The sequence below is a fragment of the Dermochelys coriacea genome, chromosome 1 (genome assembly GCF_009764565.3).
Source record: "Dermochelys coriacea isolate rDerCor1 chromosome 1, rDerCor1.pri.v4, whole genome shotgun sequence".
Taxonomy (NCBI): Eukaryota; Metazoa; Chordata; order Testudines; family Dermochelyidae; genus Dermochelys; species Dermochelys coriacea.
In genome coordinates this window covers 114069469-114091177 of record NC_050068.2, presented here as the reverse complement: position 1 = coordinate 114091177, position 21709 = coordinate 114069469, and the positions used below count along the sequence as shown (strand labels likewise).

The window sequence follows — 21709 nt, the reverse complement described above, 5'->3', positions numbered from 1 at the left end:
GATGGCATATGTGTTGCGGGGAAGAGAGCAGGCAGCAGGAACACTACCTTCGTGGGTGTCGGAGACCAGGACATGGGCAGTCAGGACTAGTGGCTGGAGCAGGAGTTAGAAGCCAGGTATAGGAGCCCTGGGTCAGAGCCAGAGTCCAAGGCCAGATGCCAGAGCCATGGGTCAGAAGTCAGGAATCAGAACTGGGGGGTCAGAGGTAGGTTACCTGGAGTGAATGAAGGCAAGAGCAGAGCATGGCTGTGCTAGGCCAGGAACAAGCAGCTGCAGGACCTATCACAGCTGTGGGTGCATATTTTAAGTAACTGCTGAATTGCTGCTGTTGAGTTTAAGAGCTGGTCTGCTGACCTTTTCCCCCCTCCCCCCCAGTTAAGCAGTGTACACAATCTGGCAGCCTAATACAGGCCAGCTACACTCATTAGGTTGCCTGGAGATTGGCTTTGCTGCAGGCCCTGCTTCTAGACGCTGAGTTGGGTCATAATGTAATTGTACAGAATCCTTTCCAGCTCCTCAAAAACTGGGCAGATCGTGTTTCCATTGCTGCACTTTTCCCTGGGATGCCTGGTTAGAATGTAAGTCCTCCTGCATTGTTTGCACTTTATCTGGCACTGGTTGGCATCCCGGTTGTGGCCCGCTATGACCATCTGCTTAGCAATATCCACAAAATGATCTTTATTCTGGTAGCTGGCCATAAGGGCTTTTTGCACCAATGCTCGTCCCCAAACAGTGGTGAGATCTAGGGGCTCAGCCTGGCTGCAAGTAGCTACTCAAGGCATGTTGTGAGGCTGCTGGAGTAATATGGCCGCAGTGCTGATATCCTCAAATCCAGGAGCAAACTGACAAATGCTGGCCTCACACCCATTTTTGAATTAGTAAAGGGACATCCAGCCCACTTGACACTAGAGCAATAATGGGCACACAGGTAAACAGAAAAGTCCCTAATGGTTGCCTGCAAAGCAGTATGGGATAGCAGTTGGAGGACTGCCAAAGTAGTGCACAGAAGCATTATGTGCGCACAAATGACAGAACAATTCAATTTGAAGCGAACTCAGTTCCTGTTGAAAAAGGAGTCCAGAGTGCCTGATACATATGGAGTTAGTGCACTATAATCAATATGTAATGTGCAGGCAAGTGTTTTCAAACAGATCTAACTCAACTTAGTCTGGTTTACCTCCCCATTGCACCCAATCCCTTAGTCTTTAAATTATAGTCTATATCATATCATAGTCCTTTTGTTATAGTTCGTTGCCAGCAGGAGAGTTTTCCAGGACGTGTTTAACTTAAATGAAAACTTTCACAATATAGCTACCACCTGGTAGAGAACTCTTCCACTTCTATTCAACGGAAGTATAAATCAAAGCTATCTTGGAGACTAAATCATCTCAATTCAGCTTGTTGTTCAAATCAGGAGGCAGATGACTGGTAGGAAGCATATGCTGATGATGGCCTATAGCTTTTAGATGAAGGACTTCTGTTTACAGTGTTATTACCTGCCTTAGCTCTCTGCTGTAAAGAGCAAATAATACATACTGCACACATATAAAACACTGACATTTTAAAAAATCCTCTGGAAAATATTTAAACATTGGCCTGGTGAGAATTAATCTAGCTGTCATTTTGGGTACCCATGTAGTCAGAAGAGTTTCCTAGCAAGTCATTGCCCTGGTAATTATACATGCTCCCATTTTATGAACAACTTGCTGTTTTGAAAAGCAGGTCAGATCCCTGTAGGGAGCTATGGAAAGTAGTTTGGCAGCAAATGAAACATTAGCATACAGTAGGATTCCTTTATCTGTGATTTCTGTTTTAATGCTTAACTAGTAGCTGGGGTTTTGTTCAAGTCTAGATGCAGGTGGGCTCTGTTGAAATGGAGGTGGTAGAGAGCAGACTCAACATTTAAACCCACAGATTTTCAGATTCACAGGGCTCCAGGTTTTCTAGTTTTAAATGTGGAAGGCGACACTGCTTACAAAGCATATGGTGCAATTACATTGAGGGAAAAAAAGAACCCTTTTCATTTTGACCCTGTGAGGCTGGAAGGGGTGCAAGCTAATATGACTGTACATAGTATGTCTAACGAAGGTAATAACTTGTATATCAGAAAACCTCTGAAAAATATGTTAAAGTAGTGCTAAGGGCCTGACTTCAGCTCTGAAGAGCCATGAAATCCACAGCTGGACTGAACCTCCATCCCTAATGTGCTGTGTTGATTGAAGAACAGGCAGCAAATGCAAGGTCAGTCATAATTTTTCAGAGGCCCACTGAAATTCCAAGGCAAAATGGGATGAATTTTGGACATCTTCCTTAGGACATCTAGGTTTAACAGAATTTTCTACCATTTGTGGCTTTAAGTAAACCCTTCATTGTTTTAAAAGACTTTTTGCTAGTTTTCTTTTATTTCTTCTTTTTTTGATAGTATTAAAAATAGAACAAAAATAAGTCATCTTGATATGGGACCACTGATACCATTGGGGGGGGGGTCTATTGTTTCTTCAATTTAAATGTCAATGGTCCTATTAAGATTTGGCTGAATTTTTGGTATCATTGCTCATAATTTATTCAGAACATATGTGCCTGCCATGAATTTCTACAATATTCACAAAAGTCCAGATCAAGCAACGGGAATGTTTAGAAATGCTGCCAGTGCTCAGCAACTGTTAAATTAGCCACATGTACTCTCCTGCCTTCTACCTACTGTACCTCATTTTTTAAAAAAATATGAAAACAATTTTTTTATATATATATAATTGTCAGCATTTCCACTTCAAGGGGCAGATCCTCAGCTCGTAGAAACTGGCATAGCTTTTTTTGATTGCAATGGAGCTGGGCTGATTTACACTAGCCACAGATCTGACATCCCCTTTCCCATATTTCTTTTTTCTGTTACTTTACTCCACTGTATAGTTATCCCTCTGTATGCCTGAAAGTCACTGCACTTGAATCTGTGCAGTGCTATCTATTATACTGCCTCTGTAAAGCATGGTGTGATACTTTGTATGAAGGATGCTGTAAACCTCACGGTATTACACAAGCAAATGTTTATCAAAAATATTTTGAAAAATAACTACTGCATATGAATAGAAATTACATTATAAATCTCAGTATCTCGGCTACTTTTTTCTCCAAAAGCACCCTAGAGCTACAGGTGTACTTTGCAGATAAATTACAGTTATTCATGTTCACTTTTCAGCCACCATTTTTCTATTTAGGAAGAATTATGGGACAAATCCTGTCATCATTTCTTTCCTGAACCTACCCAACCTACAATTGTGAAAAGTCATGTCTGCATCAAAAGTGGGACTGTCATGTTGTGAATGGAGAAGGACAGGATATGGGACACATATATGGGAATGGAGCAACCCCTGAATGTCACAGACACCCTCTTTGTCCCACTGCTAAAGGTGTTAGGGGCCGGCCTGGTGCATTTGTCACAGTGTGGATCTTCCAGCCATTTGTACTCCACCCCAATAGAGGGAAATACAGGGGGTACATAGTCCCCTTCAGCCAGGAGGAGTCATTCTGGTAGCACTATGTGGCTAGTGGGATTTTGAAGGATTCCTTTCCCAAACTCAGAAGGAAATTCCCAGTCAGAGGCCAGTTGTGGTGGTGGTGCTGTGAAGAAAATGTGTGATATATGCTTTATTTAATGTGTTTATGAATATTATTATTGTACGCTTATTAACAATTTGTACCAAAACCAAAATAAGTTTTTCTTTAAACCAGGCCCCAACCCTAGTGTTTTTTACTGTAAAGTCTTGATTTCTTGCATTCCAAGAGTTTAAAATAGGAGTCTTCCTATTTAAAGATAGGCAAGAGTAATTAGCTTTTGCATAACAACATTCCAGAGCAATATTTGTAAAGCTCGGTCCTGAACTACTAAATCTTAGAATATCACAGGGTTGGAAGAGACCCCAGGAGGTCATCTAGTCTAACCTGCTGCTCAAAGCAGGACCAATCCACAATTTTTGTCCCAGATCCCTAAATAGCCCGCTCAAGGACTGAACTCATAACCCTGGGTTTAGCAGGCCAATGCTCAAACCACTGAGCTACCCGTCCCCCTGCCCTTAAATATAAAAGTCCAAATCCTTTCTCCATTTCTGCTCAATCCTTCAAGTCAAACTTTAGTGGTAGTTTTGTCTGAGAAAGGAAGGACTGAGTTACTGAGGAAGGACATCAAGATTTGTTCCCAAGCTTTTCAATGGAATTGCTGATGTGCCCTTAACTAGAGCAATGCACATTGTGCTGCTGTAATTATTCTTTTCTCATATTCTGCACTTAAAGTATCAGTTGGCTAACTGATCTCACGTATCAAACCTGGCAAGCTTTCTCCTCTGATCACAGTGAGGTAGAGTTGTCTTCATGGCCATAGTGGTAAAACTATACTTCTCAATTGGGAAAGGAAAATAAACGCAATGCAAGGGCTCGTTTTTGCCCTTTTGAAGATATGCAAACACGGGCTTACCACAGGGGTTGGACCTGGAAGTAGTTTGTGTTTCTGTTCATGGGAACAAGCCAGCATGGGCATTTTCATGCTCAGACCCATGTTGCCTGCCAGTCTTTGGGTTGCTTGTGAGCCAAACAATTCAATACATACCTGCCTTGGGGAGTCACAGCTATTTGTCATTGAAAAGGCTTGTGCTCAGACCTGTCTAGTACTCGTATACCGCTCTCATGACATGGCCCTCCAAACCAAGGCACCACATTGGTAAAGAGAGCATGATCACTCTCCAGGCTGCCTTACATACCTTTGTTTCTATGCAGTTTGAGCATTCCCCTCCCTCCTGTAAATCATTATTTGCTAGCTGAGAGGAGAGGGTCCATTGACTTTAAACTACCCTATCCCTTTTGCTATCTTTAGTCCTGCCATCTAGCCTAGATTCATAGATATTAAGGTCAAAAGGGACCATTATGATCATCTAGTCTGACCTCCTGAACAACACTGGCCACAACACTCACCCACCCACTCCTGTGAAAAACCTCACCCTATGCCTCTTGCTCTTACTATGCTGTAGTAACTGTCACGTGTTCTACCTTAAACTTTTCATCAATGGCTCTCTGCAGCCTGTCTTGAACCTCTAATTTTCCTCACCTGCCTGCTCCTAACATTGTCTCTGATACACTAGGCCTGTTTCAATATCTCCGCCTCACTCTCTCATCCAGCTTTTCCCCCTCTCTGAGGACCTGTAAAATCAGGGACAGTTAGGGCCTGACTCAAAGCCCATTGAAGTAAAGGGCTTCCTAGGGAATTCATAGGGCTTCACAGAGGGTTTTCAAAAAGAGGCTGGGTAGCCATCAGTCTTGAATGCTTTAGACCCAGGATAGTTCATAGATGGACCGCAGGCCAAACCCAGACTGCCAGACACTTCTGAATGGACCCCGTGTCAAGGTTCCTTCCCCACTCTGAACTTTAGGGTACAGATGTGGGGACCTGCATGAAAGACCCTAAGCTTATTCTTACCAGCTTAGGTTAAAAGCTGCCACCATCAATGTGTTACAAAAAGAACAGGGGAAGTGACCACTTAGAAATATCTTCCCCCCCCCAAAAAATATCCCCCCCAAGCACTACACCCCCTTTCCTGGGGAAGGCTTGACAAAAATCCTCACCAATTTGCATAGGTGAACCCAGACCCAAACCCTTGGATCTTAAGAACAATGAAAAAAGCAATCAGGTTCTTAAAAGAAGAATTTTTAATTAAAGAAAAAGTTAAAGAATCATCTCTGTAAAATCAGGATGGTAAATACCTTACAGGGTAATCAGATTCAAAACATAGAGAATCCCTCTAGGCAAAACCTTAAGTTACAAAAAGACACAAAAACAGGAATATACATTCCATTCAGCACAACTTATTTTATCAGCCATTTAAACAAAACAGAATCTAATGCATATTTAACTAGATTGCTTACTAACTCTCTACAGGAGTTCTGACCAGCATTCCTGCTCTGGTCCTGGCAAAAGCATCACACGGTCAGAGAGAATCTTTGTTTCTCCCCCCCTCCAGCTTTGAAAGTATCTTGTCTCTGCATTGGTCATTTTAGTCAGGTGCCAGCGAGGTTATCTTAGCTTCTTAATCCTTTACAGGTGAAAGGGTTTTTCCTCTGGCCAGGAGGGATTTAAAGGTGTTTACCCTTCCTTTTATATTTGACACCCTGAAATATATTACTTATTGTCATTATTGTTATTTTTTAAATTTTCTCTGGAGTCTGGACCTTGACTGTACCTTGACCAAGAAATTTGGACCTTGACAAAGAATAGTTGACCACCCCAGTTTAGACACAACAAATCCTGAATCTTAGCAGGGAGTTAGACTAGATGACCCTTGTGGTCCTTCTAACCCTATGGTTCTATGATTCTAAGTGGATGGAAGGACTGATTGATTTCAGTGGGCTTTGGATCAGGCCCTAACTCTCCTTGATTTTACCTTTACAGATCTTTTCCTAAAGACTGTTTCATGTTTGAAATGTCAAAACATTATTTCTTTTTAGACAGTGGACATTAAAAAAAATCCACCTCTTTGGTCTCATAAAAATATTCGCTATGATCAGCTTGCTGGATGGAGGCATTTGGAAATATTAGAGTAAAAGCACTTTCTAGCCCTCAGATATGTCAAATGCAGAGACACAGTTTCCGCAGCCTTTTGCCGCACTTTTAGGGGACTCTTACTGGGCTTGATTCAAGGGCTATGTTACAGTCTTTGAAATGTCTGCAGTTGTACTTACAACTCGGCTGTTTTATGTTGGTGCCATGTAGAGTTACATTCTATATAGGAATCAGAAAAGCCAATTTTAAAAAAAGAAATTAAAACCCATTTCTGAATCTCAGCTGAAGCTTCAAATGTGCATTCAAGCACCACTCCACTAATGCACTCATCAGAAAACAGAAGCCTGTGACACCAGGTGAGGGACATAGAAGGGAGTAGGAGTGGATGGCTCCCTGAAGTCTGCAGAAGAACTTCTTCAGCAAGTTTGTGAAGGTGGGGCTTTGAGGGTGATGAGGAGGAGCCCTCAGAAGCAGCTATGCTGTGCAGCTTGCTCCCTTGAGAGCCCAGTGGATATTCTCCCCTGAACCTCCTTGGGGGACAGGATTGTACAGGGGAGCAGCCAAGACTGTATTCAGTTCAGTTCAGGGAGAGATGTGAAAGGGTGGGGGACCAGTCATCTTTCCATCAAAGCTGGCTGTTAGTGGGTGTGTTGTTTGATTTACCCCTAGATCTCTTCTATCAATGGGGTTTGCGGGCCACATGCTAGCCAAAAAAAAAAAAAGTTCACTATAACAAGAAGTGGTGAGAACAGGGATAGGGTCCCAAACCTTTCTAAGGGTATGTCTACACTGGAGCGGGAGTTGTAATTTCCAGATCAGGTAGACATGCTCACACTTTCTCTGGTCAACCTAGCATGCTAAAAATAGAAGTGTAGCAGATGTGGAAGATACAAAAGAGAATGGAATGTATCCTAAGAAGAGGACAGGCCTACACCCTTCCCTGTATCAGGTAAATTCTGCAATGTGAACCTCAGCACAGAAGTCAATGGGAGTTGTGTCATCTTATCTGCAGTCAGAATATTATCCTGTTAACTGAGTCCAATGACTTAATTGTACAATAAGAGAAGGCTTTCTGCTTATCGTAGCCCAGGACAATCAAATGTTATCTCTCAAACCACACCTCCAAAATCTTTTGACATAATGGGAAAGCTTTTCAAAGATGGCCTAAAACATTTGCACCTCCAAGACACTGTTTTTGCTGTAAAAACTGCTCAAACAAACTTTCGGGTGCAGAAAATTGTATGTACAGGTACAAAAATTTAGTGGGCATGAAGGCGGGGGCGGAGGTGTAGAACCAGAGGGAAATTAAGATTACTTGAGATACATTAACTCTGCATTTCCACACTTTCCACTGTTTGTGATATATTAAAGTGTAACCTTAATTTTGTGTTTCCTGGATTTTAGACTTTTTAACTGTAAGGTTTTAATAACTCCCCCCATGTTGCTGATATCTAGTTACAACTTTAACTTTGGCTTCATAATCTATTTTGTCTGAGAACATATGTAAGGCTATTTATTATGATATTTTTCATGAGAGGACCATGTTTGCCATAAGTAAGCATATTTCTGAAGCAGCTTTAACTCAGAATTTCTTCACTGCAGGAGGAAGAGAGGATATGGATACTTAACAATATTCTTACATTATTTTGAATGCATTTATTATTATTTGTTATACAGAGAATCCTTCAGGATATGCAGAATTTAGCTCACTCCACCTAATAGTTGATAATATTCAGTGTTCATCTGTAAAGAAGATGAATCTCTCTCAGGTTTTCTATATTTTCAACTAAATTATTCCATGTTTCACACTGTGACTCTCAAGTTTGCTCCTAGATCTATTAAATCCCTGAAAAATATATATATATACACTGTAAAGATCATGTTGAATCTAACTGCTTCAGTGACAGGGGTCATGAAATATTGAAAGGTTTAACCACATCTGTGAGATAAATAAGTATTTCTCCCAAAGCTGGCATGTTCATATACAGCTCAAACTCCTGGTTTGTGTTGACACACTATTTCCTGCTGTTTGGAATTAATCTATAAAGTAGCAGAACCAGAATATTAGGGCACTTCAGCCTTTCCAGATGTTTTGTCATTACTGTAGTCGTTATGGGAGACAAAACAAAAGAAAATTAAGACTGTAATATTCTTAAACACACAAAAGCTTTTTTTAGTTAAAGTCAATTGACTGGTAAAATCTCCTCTTGTGATGTTTTTTTTTTCTAGTCAAGTTTGCAGCAGAATATCAATAAGGCTTGTTGAAATGGAAACTTTTCACTGTGCATAATTAGAGTAAATGAAACGTGCATCCATTATCAATGTGCTTCTTTTATTTCTGTAAAATTTAATTTCTCAAATAAGGGATGCAGAAAAAAAATGGGGTATATGTCAATTTGACTGAGAAGGAATTGGAATTCAAGATCAAGTGGTGTAATAAGAATAGGGTTTGAATCTTAAACTAAGAGATGCAAACACTTCTTTTGTTCTGCCCTATTTATTTCTCAGTTCTGTTTCTGAAGGGCTCAGAGTACTAACTAGAATGAGTCATAGTGCAGGGCCAGCAAGGATGGCATATTTCCCCTCACGGTTCTGCCAGGGTAACCTTATTTAAAACCTATTGTTATGCTATGAATTTTCTAAGCACTGAGTGTCAAGCCCTGAGGTAAGTGGGAAAGCGGGATACCGGGAGGAAGCACAGGCAGGAAGGTCTGTGAGGGGAGGGCTCCTGCCTCATACTGGGAATGAGGGGCGATCAACAGGTTATCTCAAGTGCTTATATACAAATGCACAAAGCCTTGGAAACAAGCAGGGAGAACTGGAGGTCCTGGTGATGTCAAGGAATTATGACGTGATTGGAATAACAGAGACTTGGTGGGATAACTCACATGACTGGAGTACAGTCATGGATGGTTATAAACTGTTCAGGAAGGACAGGCAGGGCAGAAAAGGTGGGGGAGTAGCACTGTATGTAAGGGAGCAGTATGACTGCTCAGAGCTCCGGTACGAAACTGTGGAAAAACCAGAGTGTCTCTGGATTAAGTTTAGAAGTGTGTGCAACAAGAGTGATGTCATGGTGGGAGTCTGCTATAGACCACCGGACCAGGGGGATGAGGTGGATGAGGCTTTCTTCCGGCAACTCACGGAAGCTACTAGATCGCATGCCCTGATTCTCATGGGTGACTTTAATTTTCCTGATATCTGCTGGGAGAGCAATACAGCGGTGCATAGACAATCCAGGAAGTTTTTGGAAAGCGTAGGGGACAATTTCCTGGTGCAAGTGCTAGGGGAGCCAACTAGGGGGAGCGCTTTTCTTGACCTGCTGCTCACAAACCGGGTAGAATTAGTGGGGGAAGCAAAAGTGGATGGGAATCTGGGAGGCAGTGACCATGAGTTGGTTGAGTTCAGGATCCTGACGCAGGGAAGAAAGGTAAGCAGCAGGATACGGACCCTGGACTTCAGGAAAGCAGACTTTGACTCCCTCAGGGAACAGATGGCCAGGATCCCCTGGGGGACTAACATGAAAGGGAAGGGAGTCCAGGAGAGCTGGCTGTATTTCAAGGAATCCCTGTTGAGGTTACAGGGACAAACCATCCCGATGAGTCGAAAGAATAGTAAATATGGCAGGCGACCAGCTTGGCTTAATGGTGAAATCCTAGCGGATCTTAAACATAAAAAAGAAGCTTACAAGAAGTGGAAGGTTGGACATATGACCAGGGAAGAGTATAAAAATATTGCTCGGGCATGTAGGAAAGATATCAGGAGGGCCAAATCGCACCTGGAGCTGCAGCTAGCAAGAGATGTCAAGAGTAACAAGAAGGGTTTCTTCAGGTATGTTGGCAACAAGAAGAAAGCCAAGGAAAGTGTGGGCCCCTTACTGAATGAGGGAGGCAAGCTAGTGACAGAGGATGTGGAAAAAGCTAATGTACTCAATGCTTTTTTTGCCTCTGTTTTCACTAACAAGGTCAGCTCCCAGACGGCTGTGCTGGGCAACACAAAATGGGGAAGAGATGGCCAGCCCTCTGTAGAGATAGAGGTGGTTAGGGACTATTTAGAAAAGCTGGACGTGCACAAGTCCATGGGGCCGGACGAATTGCATCCGAGAGTGCTGAAGGAATTGGCGGCTGTGATTGCAGAGCCCTTGGCCATTATCTTTGAAAACTCGTGGCGAACGGGGGAAGTCCCGGATGACTGGAAAAAGGCTAATGTAGTGCCCATCTTTAAAAAAGGGAAGAAGGAGGATCCTGGGAACTACAGGCCGGTCAGCCTCACCTCAGTCCCTGGAAAAATCATGGAGCAGGTCCTCAAAGAATCAATCCTGAAGCACTTAGAGGAGAGGAAAGTGATCAGGAACAGTCAGCATGGATTCACCAAGGGAAGGTCATGCCTGACTAATCTAATCGCCTTTTATGATGAGATTACTGGTTCTGTGGATGAAGGGAAAGCAGTGGATGTATTGTTTCTTGACTTTAGCAAAGCTTTTGACACGGTCTCCCACAGCATTCTTGTCAGCAAGTTAAGGAAGTATGGGCTGGATGAATGCACTATAAGGTGGGTAGAAAGCTGGCTAGATTGTCGGGCTCAACGGGTAGTGATCAATGGCTCCATGTCTAGTTGGCAGCCGGTGTCAAGTGGAGTGCCCCAGGGGTCGGTCCTGGGGCCCGTTTTGTTCAATATCTTCATAAATGATCTGGAGGATGGTGTGGATTGCACTCTCAGCAAATTTGCGGATGATACTAAACTGGGAGGAGTGGTAGATACGCTGGAGGGGAGGGATAGGATACAGAAGGACCTAGACAAATTGGAGGATTGGGCCAAAAGAAATCTAATGAGGTTCAATAAGGATAAATGCAGGGTCCTGCACTTAGGATGGAAGAATCCAATGCACCGCTACAGACTAGGGACCGAATGGCTCGGCAGCAGTTCTGCGGAAAAGGACCTAGGGGTGACAGTGGACGAGAAGCTGGATATGAGTCAGCAGTGTGCCCTTGTTGCCAAGAAGGCCAATGGCATTTTGGGTTGTATAAGTAGGGGCATAGCGAGCAGATCGAGGGACGTGATCGTTCCCCTCTATTCGACACTGGTGAGGCCTCATCTGGAGTACTGTGTCCAGTTTTGGGCCCCACACTACAGGAAGGATGTGGATAAATTGGAAAGAGTACAACGAAGGGCAACAAAAATGATTAGGGGTCTAGAGCACATGACTTATGAGGAGAGGCTGAGGGAGCTGGGATTGTTTAGTCTGCAGAAGAGAAGAATGAGGGGGGATTTGATAGCTGCTTTCAACTACCTGAAAGGGGGTTTCAAAGAGGATGGCTCTAGACTGTTCTCAATGGTAGCAGATGACAGAACGAGGAGTAATGGTCTCAAGTTGCAATGGGGGAGGTTTAGATTGGATATTAGGAAAAACTTTTTCACTAAGAGGGTGGTGAAACACTGGAATGCGTTACCTAGGGAGGTGGTAGAATCTCCTTCCTTAGAGGTTTTTAAGGTCAGGCTTGACAAAGCCCTGGCTGGGATGATTTAACTGGGACTTGGTCCTGCTTTGAGCAGGGGGTTGGACTAGATGACCTTCTGGGGTCCCTTCCAACCCTGATATTCTATGATTCTATGATTCTATGATTCATTAATACAATTACAGTAGAACCTCAGAATTACAAACACCTTGGGAATGGAGACATTGACTTAATACAGCTTTGAAACTTTACTATGCAGAAGTTTGCTTTCCCTTTATTTTGTTAGTAATTTACATTTAACACAGTACTGCACTGTATTTGTTTTTGTTTGGTTGGGGTTTTTTTGTCTCTACTGCTGCCTGATTGTGTTCTTCTGGTTCCAAACAAGGTGTGTGGTTGACTGGTCAATTTGTAACTCTGGTGTTCGTAACTCTGAGGTTCTACTGTATGCCAAATTGTGTTCCTGAGTTGGGGAAACATGTCTAGGAGGTATTAGATGGTGATTATCAAAATCACCTCACTTGTCATCTTTATCAAATTTGAAAAGTGACATCCAAATGTTGACCACCCTCCATCACTAGTCATATTTTACTTGATAGTCCAGTTTTCCAAATCAGTCTAAATTATATGTGGCAACTTTCAGGTACAGGATTGTTGTGACTCTAACACTATGAACTGGTGAACAGTTGAATTAAAAAAGAATAAAGAGTATTACTTTATTATATCTATTATAGTAGTGCCTAGTTCTGAGCCGTGATCTGCTAGATGCCGGATACACCATTCCTGCCCCAAAGAGCCTACGATTTGAATAGACAAAACAGACCAAGAGTGGGGGAAAGAAATAGTGTTTTTATTTCTGTTTTATAAATGGTGAAATCGGGCACAGAGATATTGAGCAACTTGTCTAAGGACACACAAGAAGTCTGCGGAAAAGTCAGGAGTTGAACCGGGAGTTCCAGCCTTTACCTCAAGGCCATTCTTCTTCCCTTAGGTTAAGCTCACTTGTACATGAATTTGGAGCAGAAACAATTTTCCAACACAAATATCAATTTCTGCTGAATTAAACTTCCCACGGGCATTTTTTTAAAGCACCTCACAGTAACCCCTTTGATGTGTCCTGGTGTAGTTTCTAAGACACCATCAGGATCAACAGTGGAATGAGTACAACAGACATTACGAAAACATTATGGTGCCTGATCATGACACAGTGCTTCCCGCCGCTAACAATAAACAAAAACAGGGGGCAAAGTCTATTTCATAGGAGGCAGGTTTTCCTAGTTGGATTTTTGTTGGATTTCTGTCAAACACAAAGTCACAGGTGATTCCCTGTTTAAGATTTTTTTCAAGACAGGTCACTCAGCTGAATCAATTGTGAAACTTGAAATTTGCCACACTTGAAGCAACTAGTCATTGTTATTTAGTTGTGTGGTTCAGTATCACCCAGAGGCCATAAAGGATGTCAGGGCCCCATTGGACTAGGCACTGAATAAACACATAAACCAAAGAGCTTGTTGTGAAGGGTTTAAAATCTCAATAGACAAGTCAGGCAAAGGGTGGAAGGAGGATAATATCCCCATTTTATGGATGGAGAACTGAAGTACAGAAAGATGAAGTGACTTGCACACCACCACAGGAAATCTGTGGCAGAGCTGAGAACTGAACTCAGCCCTCCCAGCCTGCTGCACCCACAAAAGCAGCCTTCCTCTCCAGTTCAACGACAGAGGTTAATGAATATCGTGCCATTTTTTGCTTTAAATCAAACATTAATTTTGCTGTGTCCTTTCACAGGGTGGAGAGTTGGTTCCCAGTATCTCTCTCCCCGCTCCCTACCATTTCCATCTACACAAAGAACAGCATTGTTTTCTAAATGAAAAACAGTCACCTTTGAAAGTGTGAAAAATGCTACTCTTGCACTTAATTTTTTCTTGAGAAAAAAACAAGTATAGTGTGAGGAGTTACATATGACAGAACTTGGAATGTGAAATGCATATTCTTCTTAATTTGTGTCCATATTAACCTTGGTTTATCACAGAAAACAGATCAACTATTTTTAGATTGCATTCATTCTTTTATTTTGTCTGCCAAGCACTTCCAATCTGAAACTCACAGAAAAAGCAATCTGTTATGCTCAGACTTCTGTGTGATGAGAGGAACTAACAGATCCCATGACGAACAAGTGTACTTTCTCTATTTTATATTCACATTCCTCCAGTACATCTTTTATTCACCTTCCTTACCCTGTACACTAAATGTGGTGGCTATACCATAGACTAGTGGTTCTCAAACTTGTTCCATCGCTTGTGCAGGGAAAGCCCCTGGTGGGCCGGGGCCGGTTTGTTTACCAGCCGCGTCTGCAGGTTTGGCCGATCGCAGCCCTCAGTGGCCGCGGTTTGCTGCTCCAGGCCAATGGGAGCTGCTGGAAGTGGCGCGGGCCGAGGGACTTACTGGCCGCCACTTCCAGCAGCTCCCATTGGTGACTGAACCTGCGGACGCGGCAGGTAAACAAACCAGCCCGGCCCGCCAGGGGCTTTGCCTGCACAAGCAGTGGAACAAGTTTGGGAACCACTGCCATAGACCCAAAAAAAAAAAAAAAAAAGTCTGGAGCTGATTTCTCTGTCCTTTAGGGCAAGTCTGTGTGCATTAAGTTTGTTATCATTCCTCTGTCAGACTTTTTTGCCTTGCTGACCCTGAGCAAATTTTTCAGAGCAAAACGGTCATCTAGTTTTACAGATTAGGACAGTGTAGTTAATATAAGACCAAAAAATGAAAAGCAAACACTGGAATAAAAATTCCAAAATACCAGGAGCAAAACTTAACTGGAGGAAGAAGATTCACAGCTAATGCAAACTTGGAGAGATGATTGCTATTTAAGTTCACATTGTAAAGGGTCTCATCTGCGATTGGTGCATGGGAATTTATGCCAGCTATTCACATTAAACCATTGCATGTTTTATAGGGTTTTATTTCTTGCAAGATTAGGAAATTACATACCTGTTTGGTTAGGGGGAAGAGAGGGATAAAATATAATTTCAGTTATTCTCCTGAAACACCTGTTCGAGGAACGTTTCTACAACAGCATAAGCAAGTTCAAGATGCCCAGATGTGGTTGGGCACCTTGTATAGAAATTATTTTCTTATAAATTTATACATTTTGTCAGGGATAACACATCTGCAGAATTAGGCTAAGTAGTTCTGACACTTAAACTGTGAATGAAAAGATGATGAAAAGTATTCTCAACAGCATGCTGACACTGCTTGATATATCAGTTGGCGCTGATATACGGATCACAAGGTGCTACTGCTCTGTCTACATGTCTGGTAGGAGTTGACATAATTGTGCTAAACCAGCGAAGTTCATTCCTTCCTATCCATTCCAATCAGTCATAATAGGCAACAGCTTCTTTTTTTCGAGAATGCTGACAAGCGGAGTTACTCAAGGCCCTGTCCTGTCCCCGCTCTTATTTCAAATCCTTGGGGAAATCCTGGAAGTAACTCATTTAAAGGAACCATTGGGCCTATTTGTCCACATTTCTGGGTTCAGTATCCATGAGGATGACTGAGATTAAAGAGCTGGCTATTATCATAGACACCTCAGTGAAAACCCTCTGCTCTGTGGACAGTAGCAGTCAGAAAAGCAAATAAAATTGTTTTATAATATAATAATATTAAGTTGTATAGAAAAAGGGATAGAAAATAACAAAAATATTATAAATATCTGTATAATTAATGGCTTTCCCTGGAACTCTGCATTCAGTCCCGGTCACCTCTTATCACAGAGGAACCAGGAGAAATGAAAGGGATCTAAAGATGGGTGATGAACATGTCCAAAGGGATCAGAGATGAAGCAAGGCCATGCTCTTTGTACCTGCCTCCATGTACCAGCAGCAGAGCTGGATGGGGAGTGTCCTGCACTGAAGAGGTGCAGCACTGACTTTTTTTATTTTTTATATTTTGCAAACCACAGAGTGCTAGGAAGAATATTCTGCTTGTCTGGGTCAGAATTCTTCCAGGAGCTCCTCCCGGGAGAGTTGTAGCTCTGCATTGCTTCTAATATGAAGCTGTTTCTAAATGGCACAAGGAAGCCCTAAAAGAGGAATGACAACATTCCTTGATAGATATTTATATTTAAGCCACACCATTAGAAATGCTCCATGGCATGAGAGCATACACTAGAGAATATTTTTAATTTTAATAATAAAAGTATATAGACTTAATCTGAGAGTTTTGCAGGCTAAGTGTTTTGCTGAGAAAAGATATGTTCTGGGCAGCTGCTGTGTGGAAACCATCATGTGCCATTGTTAGTAAAATTAAATTGCATTACACCAATGTAAGACAATGTTCTTACCCCTTAGAACAATATAATTCAGCTGAGGTTCTGTAGCAAGCCTGGGATTTGTGGAAAGTTGTCAGTTCAATCGTTTTTAGAAAAGTTCTTTTGTTGTGTGTATACATATAGAAATTGTTATTAAGGGCAACATTGGGTAACAATATCAGGAACTCTTCTCTTTTCATCTCAATTGTCATCTTCCCCTACACTTCAGGGCATAAACCAACCTCTAACTGACAGTAGTTATGCACACTATAGGGAGGTTACCCCACAGCTGTCCACTACAGGGTTTTTTTGCACCTTCCTCTGAAACATTTCGTTCTGGTTGCTGTTAGAAACAGGATACTGGAAAAAATGGATCAAAGATCTGATCTGGTATGGCAACTCCTGTTACTACATTCTTCTCTCCTCTATTATACTCTGGCCCTATCTCATCTATTCTCATCCATTCCCCCCAATTCTTATGCTCTTTTCAGAGTAGCAGCCGTGTTAGTCTGTATTCGCAAAAAGAAAAGGAGTACCCGTGGCACCTTAGAGACTAACAAATTTATTAGAGCATAAGCTTTCGTGAGCTACAGCTCACTTCATCGGATGCATTTGGTGGAAAAAACAGAGGAGAGATTTATATACACACACACACAGAACATGAAACAATGGGTTATTTCCCCATGGTATTTCTCCCCCCCCACCCCACCCCCCACTGTTCCTCTGATATTCTTGTTAACTGCTGGAATTAGCCTACCTGCTTGTCACCATGGAAGGTTTTCCTCCTTTCCCCCCCCTGCTGCTGGTGATGGCTTATCTTAAGTGATCACTCTCCTTACAGTGTGTATGATAAACCCATTGTTTCATGTTCTGTGTGTGTGTGTATATAAATCTCTCCTCTGTTTTTTCCACCAAATGCATCCGATGAAGTGAGCTGTAGCTCACGAAAGCTTATGCTCTAATAAATTTGTTAGTCTCTAAGGTGCCACGGGTACTCCTTTTCTTTATGCTCTTTTGTCACTCTTCTCAATTTTGTTGATTTTTCATTTTCCTTCTCATCTGCCCCATCTTTAATGTAAGCACAGTGCTTCTGTGTTTGTTCATACTGTTACCATCAGCCTACTGGTCATTCATTTGGCTCAATCAGCCTGTCTAGATGCAGCTCCCTCTGTCCAACGGTGATCAATGGACTACTGTTAAGAGTGGTGAATGCAAGAAGATGATTTTTTCTAAAATATTGTAGAGTACTAAACTTGCACTGGTTCATGGTGTTAGAAGAGAAAATGAAGGTAGTAAGATATCAAAATTTAACTTTATTTGTTGGATAAAACTGGAGCATGAAGTAAGCAAGATTTGGGGAACTTGCATGTCTGTATTTTTCACATCTCTTTCCTTATGTACTTTCACACTAGTTAAGAAGAATGGATACAGTCACACTAACGATCGCTGTATTTTAAAGTCTGGAGCTCATGATTCCTGTGTTTGAATGTCCGTAGCAGGACATTGTCAGCAGAGGGCCCAGGGAGGATATTTTTATTTAAAGCACTAACAGCTTATCTTTAGTGAATTTACTTTTATTTAGTTACCATTAGGTAGCTGCCAATGGCATTCCTATATTCTGAGTCACCTACATCTCTCAGGATTATCTCCTAATACTGTCATTACTCTATTAAACTTATTGGGTATTTGTTATGTCTTCAGGTGGAAAATCTTATAGATAACCACTTGAACTTAATAGGACTATTTCCTAACAGGATAAATTAGAGACAAAGAAATGAGTTTAGCTAATGATATTCATTCTGAGGCATAAACTCATTGTGAAGAACAATTTGTTGGACTTTGACACCGTTAAATTAGCAATTGATTTGCTTGTAATAAATAAGGTAGAAATTTGCATCCATGTAAAAGTTGTATTTGCAAAGGCAAAAATACTCATCTCTTTCAGCCAAAAGTTGATGCAGACTCACAACACGGGAAGACATAGGGTCCTGTTTATCCCTTTATGCAGAAGAAGTGCCAAAAGTGCACAAAAATTATGCCAAAAGGAAGTTATGCTGCCTTTACATTGCTGTGCCCCAGGGGTCCATAGTCTCTGACTAGTATTCAGTGGCAGATGGCAAGGGTCCATCTGAGTAGTCCTGTTCAGCTGTGACCAACCACAAAAGTGACACTCCAGACAAATGTAATAGTTGGCTAGAGATGGCCTCCACAGTAGTTTGCTTAAGCGGCAAAGGTGTTGAGGTGCAAGTGACAATGTCACTGAAACCATTCATTGTGTCAGGTGACTGAAGAGCCAAGAAGTAGCCATGTCACAGGCTCGGCAGGAAAACATACACTCATGGCATGCTAGAGAATATGGTGGTTATGTCCGGTTGTTCATGACACAACACACAACATCATCAAGTGAGAAGACAATTCATGTGAGGAGGCAGAACTGGTGAACAATCTATTGTTTAGTCACCGCACAGCAGCAAGGGGAATGTCAGATGTGAGCCACACACAGTCCCACGCATGCAACATGGCACATGGGAGCATGAGCAGTCAACAGAGCTGCAGAAACACAAACACAAACTTGCAACCAAACGACGCTCAACAGATCTATTTAGCAACTTGCCTTCAGTGCTGTATACACACCATTGCCATCTGCATGACAAACAACCTTTACTTATGTTCCTTTTGCTGTATACCATTTTGGGGAGCATATGGCACTTTTGCTTGGCCTCTGGCCATGCTGCTTTTATTGATGCTGCATGCCCTGGACTGCTGATGCCACACTGTGCTGCAGAAACACCAGAGTGTTCTGGGGCAATGAGTTTTGGAAGGGGACTATGTATAGCAGCCTGACTTCAGCATAGAAGTTTTATGGGCTTAACTGAGAACACCCACAAAAATTCTTTTTAGTACAGTGGGTTCTAAACATAGAATCTGGATGGGAGCTTCCTTCATTGCCAGAGAAGAGCTGTCTCCATGTCCTTCTAATAAATATGTGAGTAAAAGAAGCTTCAGATGGTAGATTATTAGATTTGGTTGCTAAAAAAAAAAGTCTAAACTTCTGAACATTCATTATTCTGAGGTGCAGTCACACTGCATAAAGACGTGATAGCTTTTATCTGTGGCAACGTGGAAGTGAAACCATAATAGTACAGAACAGTGGAGCCCACAGTGCGTAACATTGGCAAGGATGCCCAAGGCTCAAGCTGCTGGAAGCCGGGAGAGCCCTGGTGCAGGAGCTGACCCAATGGCATCAGTGAGGAGAAGCAGTACTGGCTGACCATCAGTTCTCTTTGGTTTGGTACTAGGATCCCTCCATCATTGCAGGGGGGGGGGAAGCAAATGTGAGCGAGGGGCATTGTGACCTGGCACACAGGGGTTGCAGCTCTACTCATGTTTGTCCTCATGGCTTCTCCCTGAGCAGCACTGCATCCCTTGTGCACCCAGTTGCAACACCACTCACTCAATTTTCGTCCTGCTCCTCCTCCGGTTATGACAAAGGTGCTGTAAGGCCAGACCTGAGTGGCACTGCAACCCCTGTTTGCCAGGTTGCAATGCCTTCACTGAATTTTGGCCCTGCTACGCCCTGGCATGATGGGGGGGGTTTGCAAGGCCAAATTTGAGTGGGCAATGGGGTGGCCATCACTGTTCCCCATTTCTGCTGCTGTGGGACTGTCTCCTCCTGCACTGGGGTCCCCCCAGAAGCCTGCCCATCCTTGCCCTGCTTCCAGCAGCCCATGGCCTTTCTGCTCTGCCCGCAGGACTTGCTCAGCGACAACCTCCAGACCTGCTACAAGTCCAGGGAACTGAGGTGAGTGCCCACATGGGGAGCCAAACAGGAGAGGGAAGGTGCGGAGTGGACACAAGGGAGTTCAGTTGTGTGTAGCATGTGAAAAATTTCTGGGATGCCACTGATACAGAAAGCTATGTGGCTACATATTCAACTGTTTCACAGCACTAGTAGGGATGATTCTATGCTTTTTAAAGACAAGGATAAACTAACACAAGTATTTTAGAGTATCTAGTTTTTTAAAAGGCCTGTCAACTCATGCTATTCAGTAGCTTAGTTTATACAACATTCATCTATCGTTTTTTAAAAATGTTAACTCTTAAAGTGTAGCAATTTCCCCCAACAGCCTTAAAAAATAACTGAAGTGGAGCTACCTTGCAGTGTCCTTGGTTACTAAAAATAATTCTTTTTTTCTATCTCAATATTTAGCATGGCTTTCGTATTTTAACTAGATAGGGTGTAAAAATTACAATGCCTAAATGAGGCATAATTTTAGCTAATTATTCCTCATGAAAACTCATTTCTCACACTTCAAGGTCATGAAGGGCATTACAACCAGTGACTGAAAAATGATAGTGTAAAAATGCAGATTGATTTAGATTTTCAAAATTGATTAGCACTTTAAGACTATGGCAGCAATTTGTGTGGTGTTTTCAGTCTAGTAGGAGCTAAAATTGATGAGCACTTTTTGAAAAGGTATTGCAAATTGCTATGCTAATCAGGGTAAATTAAGTCACGAAATGACTTGATTACGAGACTATTTGCACTTTGGGAGGAATCTTTAAATAAAACTAGTTTGGAAAACATTTCCTGACAGGAGATTTACTAAAGCTTATTTATAGTGGGAATAAGGTAATCATTTTTCTTTCATGCTTTTCCTCTTGTATTTTTGCATATCTTCTCAGAAGATAAACAAAGAGATATCCCGTAATACCTGTCCTAATCTACATTGTTCTACCAGTTACTTTTTGAATTTTTCTCTTCAAGATTTAATTCTATTCATTCTGATCAATAATTTTATATGTTATCACCCTCCCTGATACTCTTGTAAGATACACTGGTATAATTTGTGAGCTACAGTCTGGAAATCTGAGTCTGCCTCCTTCATTAGAGCAGAGTTCCAGTAGGACAGATATTCTAAAAAATTATTCTTGGAACTCTTTTCTTGTAGTTGGTATTTACAACTGTATAATTCTAAGCCCTCGGCATATTTACATAGTTTAATGGGGGTGAGTCCTGTACTTTTGTTTCATCTCAGGTTGAAGTTCACATATACACAAAATCTGCATTAAGCCAAAGTTAAATGGATTTTGCATGAGGAACTCCACAGGAGTTGATAGAAATAACTTCAAATCGTCTCCTCACTCTGTAAGGGAGTTTTGCAATAATGCAATCTTGGGGCCACTATTTCCATATAAGCACTACTCCATTGGGCTCTCCCCCTCCCCTGTCTCCAGCTTTCCCTCACAGCCCCTTCCAAGTCTTTGGTTTGAAGCAAAGGCAAGGAGTTCTCCAGGTGGAGGAGGAGGGACTATGTAAAGTGACTGGATGTCCCAATTTTATAGGGACAGTCCCGATTTTGGGGTCTTTTTCTTATACAGGCTCCTATTAGTCCC

The 21709-nt window shown here is 42.1% G+C and overlaps 1 protein-coding gene across 5 annotated transcripts in view; it reads right to left on the bottom strand.

Annotated features, from left to right (window-relative positions):
• The window catches only part of ST6GAL2 (ST6 beta-galactoside alpha-2,6-sialyltransferase 2), a 275950-nt gene that overhangs the window by 233090 nt on the left and 21151 nt on the right, over window positions 1-21709 (bottom strand). For 3 of the 5 annotated variants that reach the window (XM_043509987.1, XM_043509898.1, XM_043510074.1), the window contains exon 1: window positions 215-698. The exons of the other annotated variants lie outside the window; for them this stretch is intronic. The gene's annotated coding sequence lies outside the window, so the exon portion shown is untranslated. Of the gene's footprint in view, window positions 1-214; window positions 699-21709 lie in introns of those variants that run through there. 5 annotated transcript variants of the gene reach the window in all.